Here is a 15688-nt window from a genome sequence, read left to right as displayed (position 1 = left end):
TTGTTGCTAAGTTATATTGCATGGCAGAGTGAATCAACTAAATATTTGAGCCATAATCACATTAATGTTTTTTGAGTAGTGTTACTGTCACCATTTCTCATAGCGTAAAAAAGATATACACAAACGTATACAATAAATGGTAAATGGGTTGTACTTGTATAGCGCTTTTCTACCCCTTTTTAAGGAGCCCAAAGCGCTTTGACAGTATTTCCATATTCACCCATTCACACACACGTTCAGACACTGACGGCGGGAGCTGCCATTCAAGGCGCTCACCAGGACCCATCAGGACCAAGGGTGAAGTGTCTTGACCAATTAAGGACACAACGGACGTGACTATGATGGTAGAAGGTGGGGATTGAACCAGTAACCCTCAAATTGCTGGCACTGCCACTCTACCAACTTCGCCACTCCGTCCCCGAACATCACTTATACTATTCAAGAGGCCAAAGATAGACTATATTGCCAAAAGTTTTTGGCCTCACATATGAACTTGAAGTGCCATCCCATTCCTAACCCATAGAGTTCAATATGATGTCGGTCCACCTTTTGCAGCTATTACAACTTCAACTCTTCTGGGAAGGCTGTCCACAAGGTTGCGTAGTGTGTTTATAGGAATTTTCGACCATTCTTCCAAAAGCGCATTGGTGAGGTCCCACACTGATGTTGGTGGAGAAGGCCTGGCTCTCAGTCTCCGTTCTAATTCATCCCAAAGGTTTTCTATAGGGTTCAGGTCAGAACTCTTTGCAGGCCAGTCAAGTTCATCCGTATTAGACTCTGTCATCCATGTCTTTTTGGACCTTGTTCTGTGCACTCGTGCACAGTCATGTTGGAAGGGGAAGGGACCCGCTCCAAACTGTTCCCACAAGGTTGGAAGCATGGAATTGTCCAAAATGTTTTGGTATCCTGAAGCATTCAAAGTTCCTTTCACTGGAACCAAGGGGCCAAACCCAACTCCTGAAAAACATGGGTAGCCAAATACTTTGGGCAATATAGTGTATATGGGGCTATTGCCAGTTACATGGTGGGGACAGCATCATGCTGCGGGGATGTTTTTCAGCGGCAGGCACTCGGACACATGTCTAGATAAAGGGAAAGATGAATGCAACAATATACAACCTGGATAAAAAAACAACGCTTCCCACCCAACCTGGTGGAGCTTGAAAGGTGCTGCAAAGAGGAATGGGCAAAACGGAATTGACGAAACTGCCCAAAGAGAGGTGTGCCATGTTGATGGCATCTTATTCAAAATGACTTGAGGCTGTAATTGCTGCTAAAGGTGCATCAACAAAGTATTGAGCAAAGGCTTTGAATACTTTTTTTTAGTTTGTTTTATTCAATTTGCAAAAAATGTAAATTAAAAAATAAATGATCGTATTTATATTATGGGCTATTGTCTTTAGAATTTTGAGGACAAAAATGAGTTAATTCCATTTTGGAAGAAGGCTGTGACATAACAAAATGTGGAAAAAGTGATGCACTGCATCTCTCAGAAAAGTTCCACGCATGATTATCACTACCTCTGCTCTTTCAAACCGTAAAGGTTGGCGAGGCTGCGGTCAGAGGTACCATGGAGCCAGTCTGGAAGTCAAAGTCAATGAGAGTGTGTGTGATGGTGCTCACACTGCTGCTGGATGAGCCTGTTCCCACCTGGCGCTCCTGCAGGCTGCGCAGGTAACTCTGCAGAGTGCAAACATAGCGGCAATGATTTTTGTGAAAAATTATGAATGTTGTTTTATTTTTGTTTTTAATTTGCTTGTATACTAACCGGTGCAAGGACATCCCCTGCATAGCGTTTAAGAGCTGGAGGCCTACGCCGACGGTAATGTGGAGGCCTTTTTCTTGACTCTGCGAAATGATGCTTTTTGGAATGTTTCTACATTGTTTTGTGTGAACCTGGGGAGGGGATGCAATATGAGCGTCACAATGTAGTGTACAATAGCTAGGCAATTCATACGGCCCCATTCGTCACGGTTTACCTGACGCTTGAATTGTGACAAATTGGAGGGGTGCACTATTCCCGTCAGCCACCAAACGGCAGTAGAGTGTTGAATATCTTAAAATAGGTTTTGTGGCAATTCAAATTTTGACCACAGCGTTAGTTGCTATGCAGAGTGGTGCTTTCCATCATTTTCAGCAAACTGCATTCTATCATGCGAGATTCACCCAGGAATGGGGCCATATAAATCCCTTTCCAACTGTATTTCACCATCAACACCCTCCTGTCTTACCCTGTGTATGACACGCTCCTTTGGCTGTAAACTTCCACTGCGCCAACACTCCTGTCAGACTTAAAGCAGGGCCAATTCCACCGATGGCCCAGTTAAACCAACATAGTGGAAGTGGGGCTGCTTGACAGAACACATCATGCACCTGACCAGGCAGCATGAAGGCTCCCACTAGTTAATCCACACACAGCATCACAGTGATGGAGCCAAACACAGACGTGTATATGATGACAAACACTTTCTGCCACTGCAGGGTGAAGACACTCTGGTGTGATGCGGTAAAACTGTCCGACGACCACAAGGGTGGCAGAAGAGAGCAGGCCGCCCAGTTGGAGGCCGCATAAGAGGATCCCCAAGGCGGGCACCAGCAGGGTGACCAGGCCCACGAGCACCCCCACACCCAGACCAATCCCAGCTCTGGATTCAGCACCCAGGTGAGCCCCCAGCTCGGGTTCATTGTGGTACAGCAGCAACACAGAAGCTGATCCAAACAGGAAGCCAGAGAAGAACATGACTATCTTTAAGCAGAGGTATCCTGGGAAGACAATGCACAGAAATAACTATAACAGTATTTGTCATTTGAAATATTACTTTTGCAATACTTCAAATACTGTGTGAAAATGTACAAAGTACATTAGATCCGGTGTATGCATGCTGTATTAACTCAAAATTGTCTATGTGAATATTGGAGTAGATGGTTGTTGTGTTGTGTCTACTGTGACTGATTGGCGACCAGTCCGGCGGCGAAGTGGAGATTGGGGTTAGATGACACACTTTTTACTCGAGTGTGAAATGCTGATCATCAAAACATATTTCAGCATCCCTATATTCATTTGTTGGCTTGACATGTGCAGCCTTTTCAGTTTACAACTCATTTAGGTAAATAACGGCCAAAAACGTCATGACACATTGTGACAACCATCGCCACCACGGGCAATTGTGATTAATCATGATTAATCCCAGTAAATTACTTGCTTGCAACATTTTGAATTCACTTAAAGAAATACCCCAATATTTTGAAACAAATGCAATGTAATTGTCAGAGTGTCATAGAGGAACATAAAAAGATGCTACTAGGACTACTTATACATTTATGTAATTTATTTGCTGAAAACTTCATAACACTCTTTCCAAAGTCCCACCAGGATACATTGTAAAGCCAAATTTGCCAGCGAGCACATCAGTCAGAGTCCCTTCACTCATCTCTGCACTGATGTATGCAATGACCTGATCACTGACCGTATAACAACCCATGTCGCCGTTAAAGGGGACCTATTATGCGAAACCATTTTTTTTTTATACCTGTTGATACCTGTTTTGGGGTTTTTAGGATCAGCATAAGACAATTTGAAATTGAACCAAAGAGACATGGGGGAGATATGAATTACACAATCTTGCCTTCCTCCAAACGAGCCATTTGGAATTTGACCAATTTGTTAAATTTTTCCAAGTGTGACATCAGTGGATATCTCCAGTAAAGATTTGCTCGAAGAATTTTGCTCGAGTCCACCATTCTAGTCTAGTCAGTAGGTTCTTTTTTTCTCTCTATCCTCTTGTTGTGTGGCAGACTTGCTGGTATGTGCATGTGCATCCTCCGCTGTTGCCATTTTTAATAAAATGTAGCATGAAGTCTGAATTTATAGCTGTCAAACGACTCAGTTGAGAAGCCGCAGACGAAGTGGAGGCACGTAAATAAGACCGCATTCTAAAAAGACTGTCAGTAAGCGCTTTGAAGATGGTATTTAAAACATAATCTATGCACAATTTTGACCAAAGCACCACCATTACATGTTATGTAGACCACAAGAAAGTGTTATAATATGACCAGTTTAAAGTAACCATCCGCGGTTAGAGTAAAGAAGTATATGGGGTCAAAATAAATTGGGTGACTAATCGGCGTTGATACATAACTAATGCTAATGCAATATTTTTTGCGATTAATCACATGCGTTTATTCATTTTGATAGCCCCAGTAAAAATGTTGTTAGGAAATCCTTCTGTGTATGTGCATTTATGAATATATAAGTATATGTGGCAAACTCCAAATTGATTTTTTGCTAACATACAGCTAATACTAATAATACAAACTACAGTATAACCTTAGAGGTAACAAGGAGAAATATAATCTTAGAGAAAATGTAATTTTCAACATTTGTACGCATGTAGAACGCTTAAGACCTTCAGTATATCAGTATGTGGAATTAAAATTATGGAATGGATTAACCAAATAAATCAAACAATGTATTTATATGATCCACTTCAAAAAACTCTTCAAATTTAAAGGCCTACTGAAACCCACTACTACCGACCACGCAGTCTGATAGTTTTTATATCAATGATGAAATCTCAACATTGCAACACATGCCAATACGGCCGGTTTAGTTTACAAAATTGCAATTTTAAATTTCCCGCGAGGTATCCTGTTGAAAACGTCGCGGAATGATGACGTCTCGGATTGTAGCGGACATCTTTTTCCAGCCCGATCCAAGCTATAAGTAGTCTGCTTTAATCGCATAATTACACAGTATTCTGGACATCTGTGTTGCTGAATCTTTTGCAATTTGTTCAATTAATAATGGAGAACTCAAAGTAGAAAGATGGAGGTGGGAAGCGGTGCACTGCAGCTGCCTTTAGCATCACAAACACAGCCGGTGTTTCCTTGTTTAAAATTCCCGAAGGTGAAGCTTTACTATGGAACAGAGCGGTCAAGCAAACATGGATCCCGACCACATGTCAACCGGCAGGTTTCGGTGAGAAAATTGTCGTAATAAGTCTGCTCTTACCGTTGACATCAGCGGAGCTTGTGTCCTGCTGCAGCTGGCGACTATTATCTCCTCCCACCGGAGACACTGGCGGTCACTACATCCGTGGCCACACCCCTTCGACTTTCAGGTACTATATAATCTCACTAAAACACTAGTAACAAAGTAGGCAGATAAGGGATTTTCCAGAAATATCCTAGTAAATGTGTCTAATCGCTCTCACTGCCCTCGTCTTAAAAAAAAAAAAAGATTTTCACCTTTTTTTTTTTTTCCCCTAGTCCTTCACTCTCATTATCCTCATCCACGAATCCTTCATCCTCGCTCAAATTAATGGGGAAATTGTCGCTTTCTCGGTCCGAATCGCTCTAGCTGCTGGTGGCTATGATTGTAAACAATGTGAGGATGTGAGGAGCCCTACAACCCGTGACGTCACGCGCACATTGTCTGCTACTTCCGGTACAGGCAAGACTTTTTTATTAGCGACCAAAAGTTGCAAACTTTATCGTCGATGTTCTCTATTAAATCCTTCCAGCAAAATATGTCAGTATCGCGAAATGATCAAGTATGACACATAGAATGGACCTACTATTCCCGTTTAAATAAGAAAATCTCATTTCAGTAGGCCTTTAAAGTGTTTACAAAGTACAATTAAGCAGAACCATGATAAACATTCTGAATTGATATCATCCATCCATTCATTTTCTAGATAATCTTATTTATCTCACCAAAAGTAATGGTAAATGGTAAATGTTTGTACTTGTATAGCGCTTTTCTACCCCTTTTTAAGGAGCCCAAAGCACTTTGACAGTATTTCCACATTCACCCGTTCACACACACATTCACCCACTGATGGCGGGAGCTGCCATGCAAGGCGCTAACCAGGACCCATCAGGAGCAAGGGTGAAGTGTCTTGCCTAACGGACGTGACTAGGATGGTAGAAAGTGGGGATTGAACCAGTAACCCTCAGATTGCTGGCACGGCCACTCTCCCAACTTCACCAAGCCGTCCCCACACATAACTTACTTCACTTATTATTCTTTATTTATTTCAAATGTTATTAGTTATGGAGAATGTTGTGAATAAATTGAGAACAGGAAGTGAACAAAGGTTTTAGCAACTTCTATGTAAAGGAAAAGGGGTAGGACTAAATAAGCTCTGCCTCTTCCTACTCCTTTTCAAACGTGTTGAATAGAAGAACTGGAAATTGTGATGTATCATGTTGTATGCATGCATGTTCTAAACAAATACAAACTCAACTCAACTCAACCTTCTCTTCACACGTTTTAAGGGTAAGTTAACAATGGTTTTGTTATGAAGCCATTATGCAAAATATAAGACATATACACTGATGAATATCTACAATTTTACACGTGTAACATAAATAATTCTGTTGTCTTACTTCTGAGAAGACTATGTAGGTGAGCTCTGGTCCTAATACTGTAAATGTCCATTCCTTAATTTGAGAGACAGGGCTCTCCCATGGCGAGATATAAGTATGACAACCAACTGAGTTCAAGCTACCTTGCCTCTGTCCCAGTCAGTCAGCTAGGATAAACTGTAACTCACCAGAGACCCTGAGCAGGATAATGGGTAGAATATGAATGAATAAAAACAATACAAAGAAGCCTGCTTGAAATAATAAGAATAAATAAACATGCAATGTTAAGTAGGCTACTTTCATAATTCAATTCAATTTGTGAGAGCGGTGAGAGGTTGTTTACAGACTGTCACATGATTTCAAGTGTGAGTTCAAAGGTTCCACACTCCTCACAACACTGCTGGAAAAGTGTCCACACAAGGAGTTAAAGAGGAAGCAAAACATTATGAATTTGCTTGATATGTTATTTAATAGTGTTTGTGTACTGTGTGGAAGTCAGGCATGCCAGTGTTACTTCCTTTAAGGAGAGATCTGTGTCCAAATTGGAGCTTATCCACTTTAACCCACATTACTGTACATCTGCCACTTAGCACACTTACACTAACTAAAGACGAGTAGGGCTTGGTAATATGTTTGCAAAGGTTTGACATTCTTTACAAAACAGTACTTTAGGATAATAATCACCAGCTATTTATATGGACTGTTGGGCGTCTTTTTATTACAAGCTTTGTTTAATTTTACATGATGCAATATCGCTTTTTGACTTGATTGTGTGTATTTTAAAGTCATAATTCACTTTTTTATGCAACGTCTTAGTGCTCAGCGCACATTTATTATGACCGTGACAAATAAAAGCAGAGTTCAGGGGATGTCAATTAACCTTTTATAATATGTTGTGTTTTCTAGTTAGATAACTAGATTAAATTGCTAAAACAGAATATCTAACAACTGTAAGCATTTTTTTCACAAAGACATGCACCTGGGGATAGGTTAATTGGCAACACTAAAAATTGGCCCTAGTGTGTGAATGTGAGTGTGAATGTTGTCTGTCAATCTGTGTTGGCCCTGCGATGAGGTGGCGACTTGTCCAGGGTGTACCCTGCCTTCCGCCCGATTGTAGCTGAGATAGGCGCCAGCGCCCCCCGCGACCCCGAAAGGGAATAAGCGGTAGAAAATGGATGGATGGATGGATGGATGGATATATGAAGTAATTTTGAATTTGTGAGAATTAAAAAAAAAATATTGGCAATTATATTTTTCTTCTTGTTACTTGTTAGTCCAGTATTATGTTCCTTTTATTGGAAATCAATCGTGAAGAAAGCACCTTCAGTTCAGTTCATCATAACTGATCTCTCAGGCAGGCGAATGTCTCTTGTCCCATGTCTGTTTTTCCATTGTTGCTTTGCTAAAAACTTTATTTGTACTTGCATTTTTTTATTGTTTGATTGTATTTGTTAAATACTTTTCAGTGCTTTCTGATGACCTTGAGTGCCTTGAAAGGTGCCCCAAGCATGTATTTAGTCAACAACAACATGTTCATCTATCATGTTAGCAACTACCATGCACTTGCAGGTACAAAATAAACTGATGCTAACTCTTGTACTGTAATTGAGAGGAACATTAATCCGCATTTATTAAAGTGTGAGCCATTTTTAGACATTAATTTGTTAGCGCAGTTGTACCGAATGTAATGTGTAACTCTATTATTGTGAAGTCTGTATGTGTATGACTGGTGGGCAAACTACTTTGAAAATGTAGCAAACTAAGCTACAAGTTGCACTCTGATTAAATCTAGATAAGCTGCAGGGGAAGCTATCCCCGGAAAATTGTAGGAAGCTACACTACAAGCTACACGGCAAAAGTAGCTTGCTACATCAAAGCTACATTTAACGGCAGTAACCCAATAAGGTTCCATTACTAATAACTATCTGTCATTGAGCTGGCGACACCCTACAATTACCTCTAGGGGTCCCCGCATCTCACTGTATGTATTTATTTAGATTGCCTTTTCTTTGGCTCACCGCTATAATGTTATTAATTTTCTTTGCCAAAAGTAAAAAACAGCATCTATGTGTATCTTGACAAAAAAAAAAGAAAAAAAAAAAGACTTTTTTGGGAACAGTTGATAATGGTTATGTGCAGTAAAACTTTTCATGAACTCAACTCACAAATTTCTAAACTTGTGTTGGGCGTCTTGGATGAAGAGAGCAGTTATAATTTTGGTTTACGGAGTAAACAACTAACAAATAAGGTTGGAGGAATTGTTTTCTCTAAACGCATACATTTGTCTAAATATGCCGAAGGACATGCATTTTTGTGGGTTTTCTCCACGTCATCATCATTACAAAAACATCTAATAGCTGTGGGAGAAAATTCCTCTGCCGATTTCAAGTTCTTTTTTATTTTTTTACTGGTCAGCTTGAAGCGACTTTCTGTCTCTGACTCCCTTCGTCGTCATTGGACACGAGTGCGTGTCTGTTATGATTTTGCTTCCTGGTTTTGATGACCCGCCTTATCTTTCTTCTGATTGGCCAGTCCGTAATGTTTCGCCCACACCTTAGCCAATTGTGATTCATCATACGAACACCAACCTATCATTAGGGATTTTCTCCAAATGAATCGATGTCGTCATTCATCCTGGTCATTGTATTGTCTACATATTTTTTTGGGCCTGGGTTCACAGTCCATTTTCTCTCTTTGAAGCTTGTAGCTTTGATGTAAGCTACCTTGCTACATGGGTCTAAAAGTAGCTAAGCTAAAGGAAAAGCTACTCGTTAAAAAAGTAAATAAGTTACGGCCTAGCTACTGTAAAACCTAACTTTAAAGGAGCAATACGAAGTAATGTGGCCAGAAAGGGTACTGCAATCATGGTCAAAATTTTGTAGTCCCCTCCCACTCTCCATGACTGAGGTTGCCAGATACGCAGCCGATTCTGAATCCTACTCCAAGGTACTTCCAATAGCAATCGACGAGTCGTACGTTGTAGGTTTCTCTTGTTTATGCTTCTTGCAAGATGGTTTACGGAGTAATTGTGCCACATTTTACTGATGTCGATTAGCCAAATGTATTTGTAAAGTTACGTACAATATTTTTGTCGCGAGACAGGACAAATTGTTGGCATTACCCTGCTAAAATGTCTAGTTTTCCCGCACAGACCAGCATCAAAATAACTACATATAATAATATATAATATATTATATACCGCATAGGCCTACTTTGATGGCAAGCCAAGGCCAACAGTAAATTTACCACCACATTTCATTCAGCATAACTCCATGATGCATCCAAACTGATGCACTGCATTCTTTTCCATGTACGCACATCACAATCTTTCAGTGCAGAGTGCAACTCTATAAGCCAACCCACGTTAGGCATAAACCACGTTACGCATAAATCATATAGCCTACTACCATGTCAATACCCAGAGTAGAAAATTGTTACATGTAATGCATTATATTGTGCCAAGCAAATACCACTCTATATGTGCCCGATGCACATACAGTACAAGAAACTGCAATTAGCCGTGCTAATGTTGGAGCGCATTTCCTCAGCGTATCAGCATACCGGTATTGAGAACAAACTAGGCACTGACACCACCCATATCCACATAGGTTTTTTTGTCGAAAATATACCATGCCCTGTCAGTTGGATGACACAGGATAACGGATATATATATTTCCCCCCGTTAGCCTATATGTCGATGTGTCCTTGACCGGGCTAGCATGCTAAGCATTTGTTGCACTAGCTTTGTTAAACAAGATTATAGACTGTGTTTGAAAATATAGTTTAATACGAAATGTCCATTTCCATTTATTACAAGTAAAAAGAAAACGTAAATGCCTTACTTACCTATCAAGGAGAAAATGAGCAAGTTTGTCGTCTGATAAAAAAAAATTTTTCTGACTTCAATTGTTTCCATCTTTTGAAGACATCCCCGATAGAATTCCTCGTTTTGTTCCTGGCTTTGTCATGAATAAATTGAAAATCGTAATGACGCCTTTTAGATTTACTAAGGTCTGATATGTTTAGTAACTTTACCAGTGGCAGTACCTTGAAGGTGGCAGTGCGTAACTGGCAACCTGGATGTGACATACTCACAGACTTTCTAATTGGTCAAACGGTGGAGGGCGGAGCATCGAAATGAAAACAATAACATGATTTCGCAGCTGTAAATCTAATTTTGAAATGGGCATATACCGACTGAACTACCCTTATCAGTTATAGAAAGATTCGAAAAGAACATGATATATTAATGCCTTTTGACTAATCAGGGTCATTTAATGATGACTTGACATGACATTTCTACATATGGAAACTTTAAGCTACGTAGCATATCTACATGTAGCTTGTTACTGACCATCACTGCTGGTAGGAATAAGAGAGCTCTGGACGGTGGCTGTACCTGAATAAAGAATTGTTTTTAATGTGATATTTTGAACACCATGGAAATATCTGGGTCCTTGGCAAATGCCTGTATTGACTCCGACTTAAAAAAAAGGACTTAAGATAAAAGCGTTACCATGTTTTCAGCAAATAAATTCATTAAAAAACATTTAAAAAAATGGTTTTAGATTCAATTCTGTCAATAGAATTGCATTCTGTATCAAATGATTGGCGTCTTTTCAAATGTAATTTAAATCATGCACCCAAGTAATTTTCTGCGATTATTTGTGATTATCCAAAATGTAAAAGTATAATAATTTGATTAAAAAAATATATATATTGAAGAACATAATGAAAGAATTGTAACAAGGGAATCGAAATAAAATTCTTCCTAGGACCTCAATTTTTCCAGGGGCGGCCGTGCATGGAGGGGTTATGTCCATTATCAGGTTTAGCTTGTGAAATGTTTACCTAGAAAGCAGTAGATAAGTCCAAACGAGAGGCAGACAGAGCAAACAACGGACGGGATGACCTCATGGCTGCGGTTGATATCCAAGATGCAAATGTCCATCTCAACAGCTGGCTCCTTACTAACGTTTAATGACGTGTCCGCCATCTTGGAGGCGGATTACAGTTTCCGGCACAGATGCTCATCATGAGAAGCTGCCTTGTTCATGGTGGCGTGATCAAGCTGGGATGTCCCACATGTGAATGAAAGCGTCTTAAACTCTTTGATCCTGCAGAAAGAACACACACTATTTAGACATATTGGGACCCATTCAGCAATGAGTTCCTTAACTTTTCCTCTTATCTTTCTTCCAAATTGATTTCCTAAGAGGAGTCCATTCAAATTCATAATGTGTTCTTAAATGGCCCAATTGTTCTCACCTGCTGTTCTTAGGTTGCTGAATGCCAAATGGTTAGCGCGTGTGTATCCATCATCCATAATATACATAAATAAACACTCTTAATTCCATAATTTACATAGGTAAAGGCCCTTAATTCCCCATGTAAGGGCACAATTTCGGTGGGAAAGCCGAAGATCCAACACACGGAGAAAACACAAACAGATTACAGAAGAGAAATTCGTATTATCCCGCGGGGGAAATACATAATGTCAAAAAGTAAGTGTTGACATTAAGAAAGGGGGGACTACTGAGGTAGCCTAAAGCGTTCAAATAAATATTTGTCAATTCAGGCAAATAGGTCTACATGGTCGTGAAAGACCTTACCTCAGCCTTCCGGGTAAAGTCTATTCAGGTGTACTGGAGAGGAGGCTACGCCGGATAGTCGAATCTCGGATTCAAGAAGAACAGAGCGGTTTTCGTCCTGGTCGTGGAACTATGGATCAGCTCTATACTCTTGGCGGGGTCCTTGAGGGTTCAAGAGAGTTTGCCCAACCAGTCCACATGTGCTTTGTGGACTTGGAGAAGGCATTCGACCGTGTCCCTCGGGAAGTCCTGTGGGGAGTGCTCAGAGAGTATGGGGTATCAGACTGTCTGATTGTGGCGGTCCACTCCCTGTACGATCAGTGTCAGAGTTTGGTGTGCACTGCCAGCAGTAAGTCGGACCCAATTCCAGTGAAGATTGGACTCCTCCAGGGCTACCCTTTGTCACCGATTCGGTTCATAACTTTTATGGACAGAATTTCTAGGCGCAGTCAGAGCGTTGAGGGGATCTGGTTTGGTGCTGCAGGATTAGGTCTCTGCTTTTTGCAGATGATGTGGTACTGATGGCTTCATCTGGCCAGGATCTTCAGCTCTTACTGGATCAGTTCACAGCCGAGTGTGAAGCAACTGGGATGACAATCAGTACCTCCAAGTCCGAGTACATGGTTCTCGCCCGGGAAAGGGTGGAGTGCCATCTCTGGGTTGGGGAGGAGACCCTGCCCCAAGTGGAGGAGTTCAAGTACCTCGGAGTCTTGTTCATGAGTGAGGGAAGAGTGTATTGTGAGATCGACAGGCGGATCGGTGCGGCGTCTTCAGTAATGTGGACGCTGTATCGATCTGTTGTGGTGAAGGAGCTGAGCCGGAAGGCAAAGCTCTCAATTTACCGGTCAATCTACGTTCCCATCATAACCTATGGTCATGCGCTTTGGGTTATGACCGAAAGGACAATATCACGGGTACAAGCGGCCGAAATGAGTTTCCTCCACCGGGTGGCGGGGCTCTCCCTGAGAGATAGGGTGAGAAGCTCTGCCATCTGTGAGCTCAAAGTAAAGCCGCTGCTCCTCCACATCGAGAGGAGCCAGATGAGGTGGTTCGGGCATTTGGTCAGGATGCCACACGAATGCCTCCCTAGGGAGGTGTTTAGGGCACTTCCGACCGGTAAGAGGCCACGGGGAAGACCCAGGACACGTTGGGAAGACTATGTCTCCAGGAAGGCCTGGGAACGCCTCTGGATCCCCCGGGAAGAGCTTGACGAAGTGGCTGGGGAGAGGGAAGTCTGGGCTTCCCTGCTTAGGCTTCTGCCCCCGCGACCCTACCTCGGATAAGCAGAAGAAGATGGATGGATGGATGGATGGTCGTGAAATATGCGCTCCCTCCCCAGGGCACAATCTGCGGCATCTTGAAGTAGCAGCAAAAGCATTTCCATTGTGTGAGTGGAGTCTTTTAAAGAGTCACCAATCACTAAATCAATGCCCCGGTAATTGATGATTTAGTGTGTGAGTGTGTGTGGGTATTTTGAAATATCTATATATTGCTCATTTTGCTATATGTATGTCTCTGTCTTATCTATATCCATCTCTATCCATCTTGATTGATTGATTGAGTTTGATGGAAACTTTTATTAGTAGATTGCACAGTTCAGTACATATTCCGTACAAATGACCACTAAATGGTAACACCCGAATAAGTTTTTCAACTTGTTTAAATCAATTTATCTAAATCGCTCTCTCTATATATATATCTATCTATGTATCTTTCTATATCCATCTATCTATCTATCTATCTATCTATCTATCTATCTATCTATCTATCTATCTATCTATCTAGCTATCTATCTATCTATCTATCTATCTATCTATCTATCTATCTATCTATCCATCCATCCATCCATCCATCCATCCATCCATCCATCCATCCATCCATCCATCCATCTATCTATCTATCTATCTATCTATCTATCTGTCTATTTATAATATTATTTTAACATTAGACAATAGAAGTAAGGGAACTTGTCACACTTAAAAATAAATAGGCCACCCTATGAGTGCTCTGGAGCACTCGTAGATTGTGTTCTTACCTACGAACAAATCATAGCTAAGAAAAACATTAGTGAATACAAAAATCTCCTTAAAAACTTTGTAAGTGGGCCTAAGAACAACATTTTGTCTTTAGAACGGTGGCTGAATGTGGCCCATTGCACTCCGACCCAGCTCACGTTCTGTTGAAAAATGGTGCAATTCCCTGTTAAGTAAGGAGAGGAAGAACCCCCAATTCTTCTTTGAGTTGAGCATTTTCCCTTCTCCCCTGCTTCTTTTGTTCACATGCAGGATGCAGATGAGGAAGTGACCCACAGCAGCATGTTTTTCCTGGCATGATTTTATTCTCGCCATGATGTCTACACTGGTCTCGGCTTATTAGTGAGTGGAGATATAAGCTGTTGAGGCAGCACGTTCTGCAGATGGTATCAGAGGAGCTTTAGCAAAGTGAGTGTAAGATTGCTTTCCACTTATCCACAATAGAAACACATTCACTCCAATGAAAACTATAACTTTTGCTCCAGGCAAACCTTTGTTCTTTCTCTCAGAAAAAAAAAGAGTGGTTTTGCGTGAATAAATAACACTTTTGCAAAGTATTAAGCGTGGCCTACCTGCAAGTGTCAAACTGTAGCACTCAAGTCAGGAGAGATCAGCAATGTGTGTGTTTCCTCTGCGAGTATGCGCTCATGTGAGCGGCTGACCATCTGCCCCGGGTGACAGTGCAGGGCTGCTGCCAAATCCAAGGCCAAGCAAGCCCTTGCTTGGCAGGATAACATTTATTTACTGAAGTTTATTGTGTTTGAATGTGCGTCCTTTTAGCTTAACTTTAACATAATTTTTGTGACATGCAATAATAATATTTTGTGTCTATACCCCAGGAAGACTGAATACTTACAGTATTTGTGAAAATAGATAACAATTAATAGATATATTTATACCCTTATTTTTATATTATACTGCCATTCCTATTAATCTTATGCCAATGATTATTATTATTCAGCACCCTTAAAGGTTTTATATTTTTTTATTGTTGCTTCAAATGCTGCAAGCTTGTAGCTTGCCACTTATCGCAACTTTTCTGAGCATGCAGCCTGCCATCTAGTGGCCAGAGGATATAAATGCAACTTGTCCAGTTTAAATGTGCTTTGCCAATTTTTTTTTAACATTTTTAAACAATAAACAAATATGACAAATATTCACATTTTCACTGGATGTTATTAACAGAAAGTGAAAGCAGGCCCCCCCAGGCTAAATTGGGACCCTAAGCAGAATTTTATTTGAAGGCTCGTCCCACATATTTCTTCTCACAATTTTTTTTTATTAACCATCCATTTATTTTCTACCGCTTGTCCCTTTTGGGGTCGGGGTAGTGGGGCGCTCTGGGTGGTGGTGGTGTGGCGGTGTACTGGAGCCTATTAAACATTTTTAATAATTTGTGGAAATACAGTCAATGCGCTTTGAGTACCTTGAAGGTAGAACCCGTTTACCGTTTAAACTTGATTAGATGCATGTTTTGTACTAAAATGTATGAATTAACTTTCAAAATGTCCATGAAACCCATGCATGTCTTCGGGGCCCCGTTTTGCAAAAGGGCAATGAATGACAAGGCGCAAATGCAACTTTACTACAAAATTATTGCTGGCTCTTTCCTGCTCAGTCCCTGATAAGAATAGAATGGCAAGTTTCCCAAGATACTTTGATTGTCCCCCATGGCGCACAGTGTAAACAGGG

General features: G+C 40.9%; 1 pseudogene; it reads right to left on the bottom strand.

Annotated features, from left to right (window-relative positions):
- On the bottom strand, window positions 1–14675 carry LOC133554637 (transmembrane protein 198-like; annotated as a pseudogene).
- Between the last annotated feature and the right edge of the window lie 1013 nt (window positions 14676–15688).

This window comes from Nerophis ophidion, linkage group LG06 (assembly GCF_033978795.1).
Source record: "Nerophis ophidion isolate RoL-2023_Sa linkage group LG06, RoL_Noph_v1.0, whole genome shotgun sequence".
In the NCBI taxonomy this organism is placed as follows: Eukaryota; Metazoa; Chordata; class Actinopteri; order Syngnathiformes; family Syngnathidae; genus Nerophis; species Nerophis ophidion.
The sequence above is the reverse complement of the archived record's forward strand: the minus strand, read 5'-3'. Positions and strand labels throughout refer to the sequence as shown.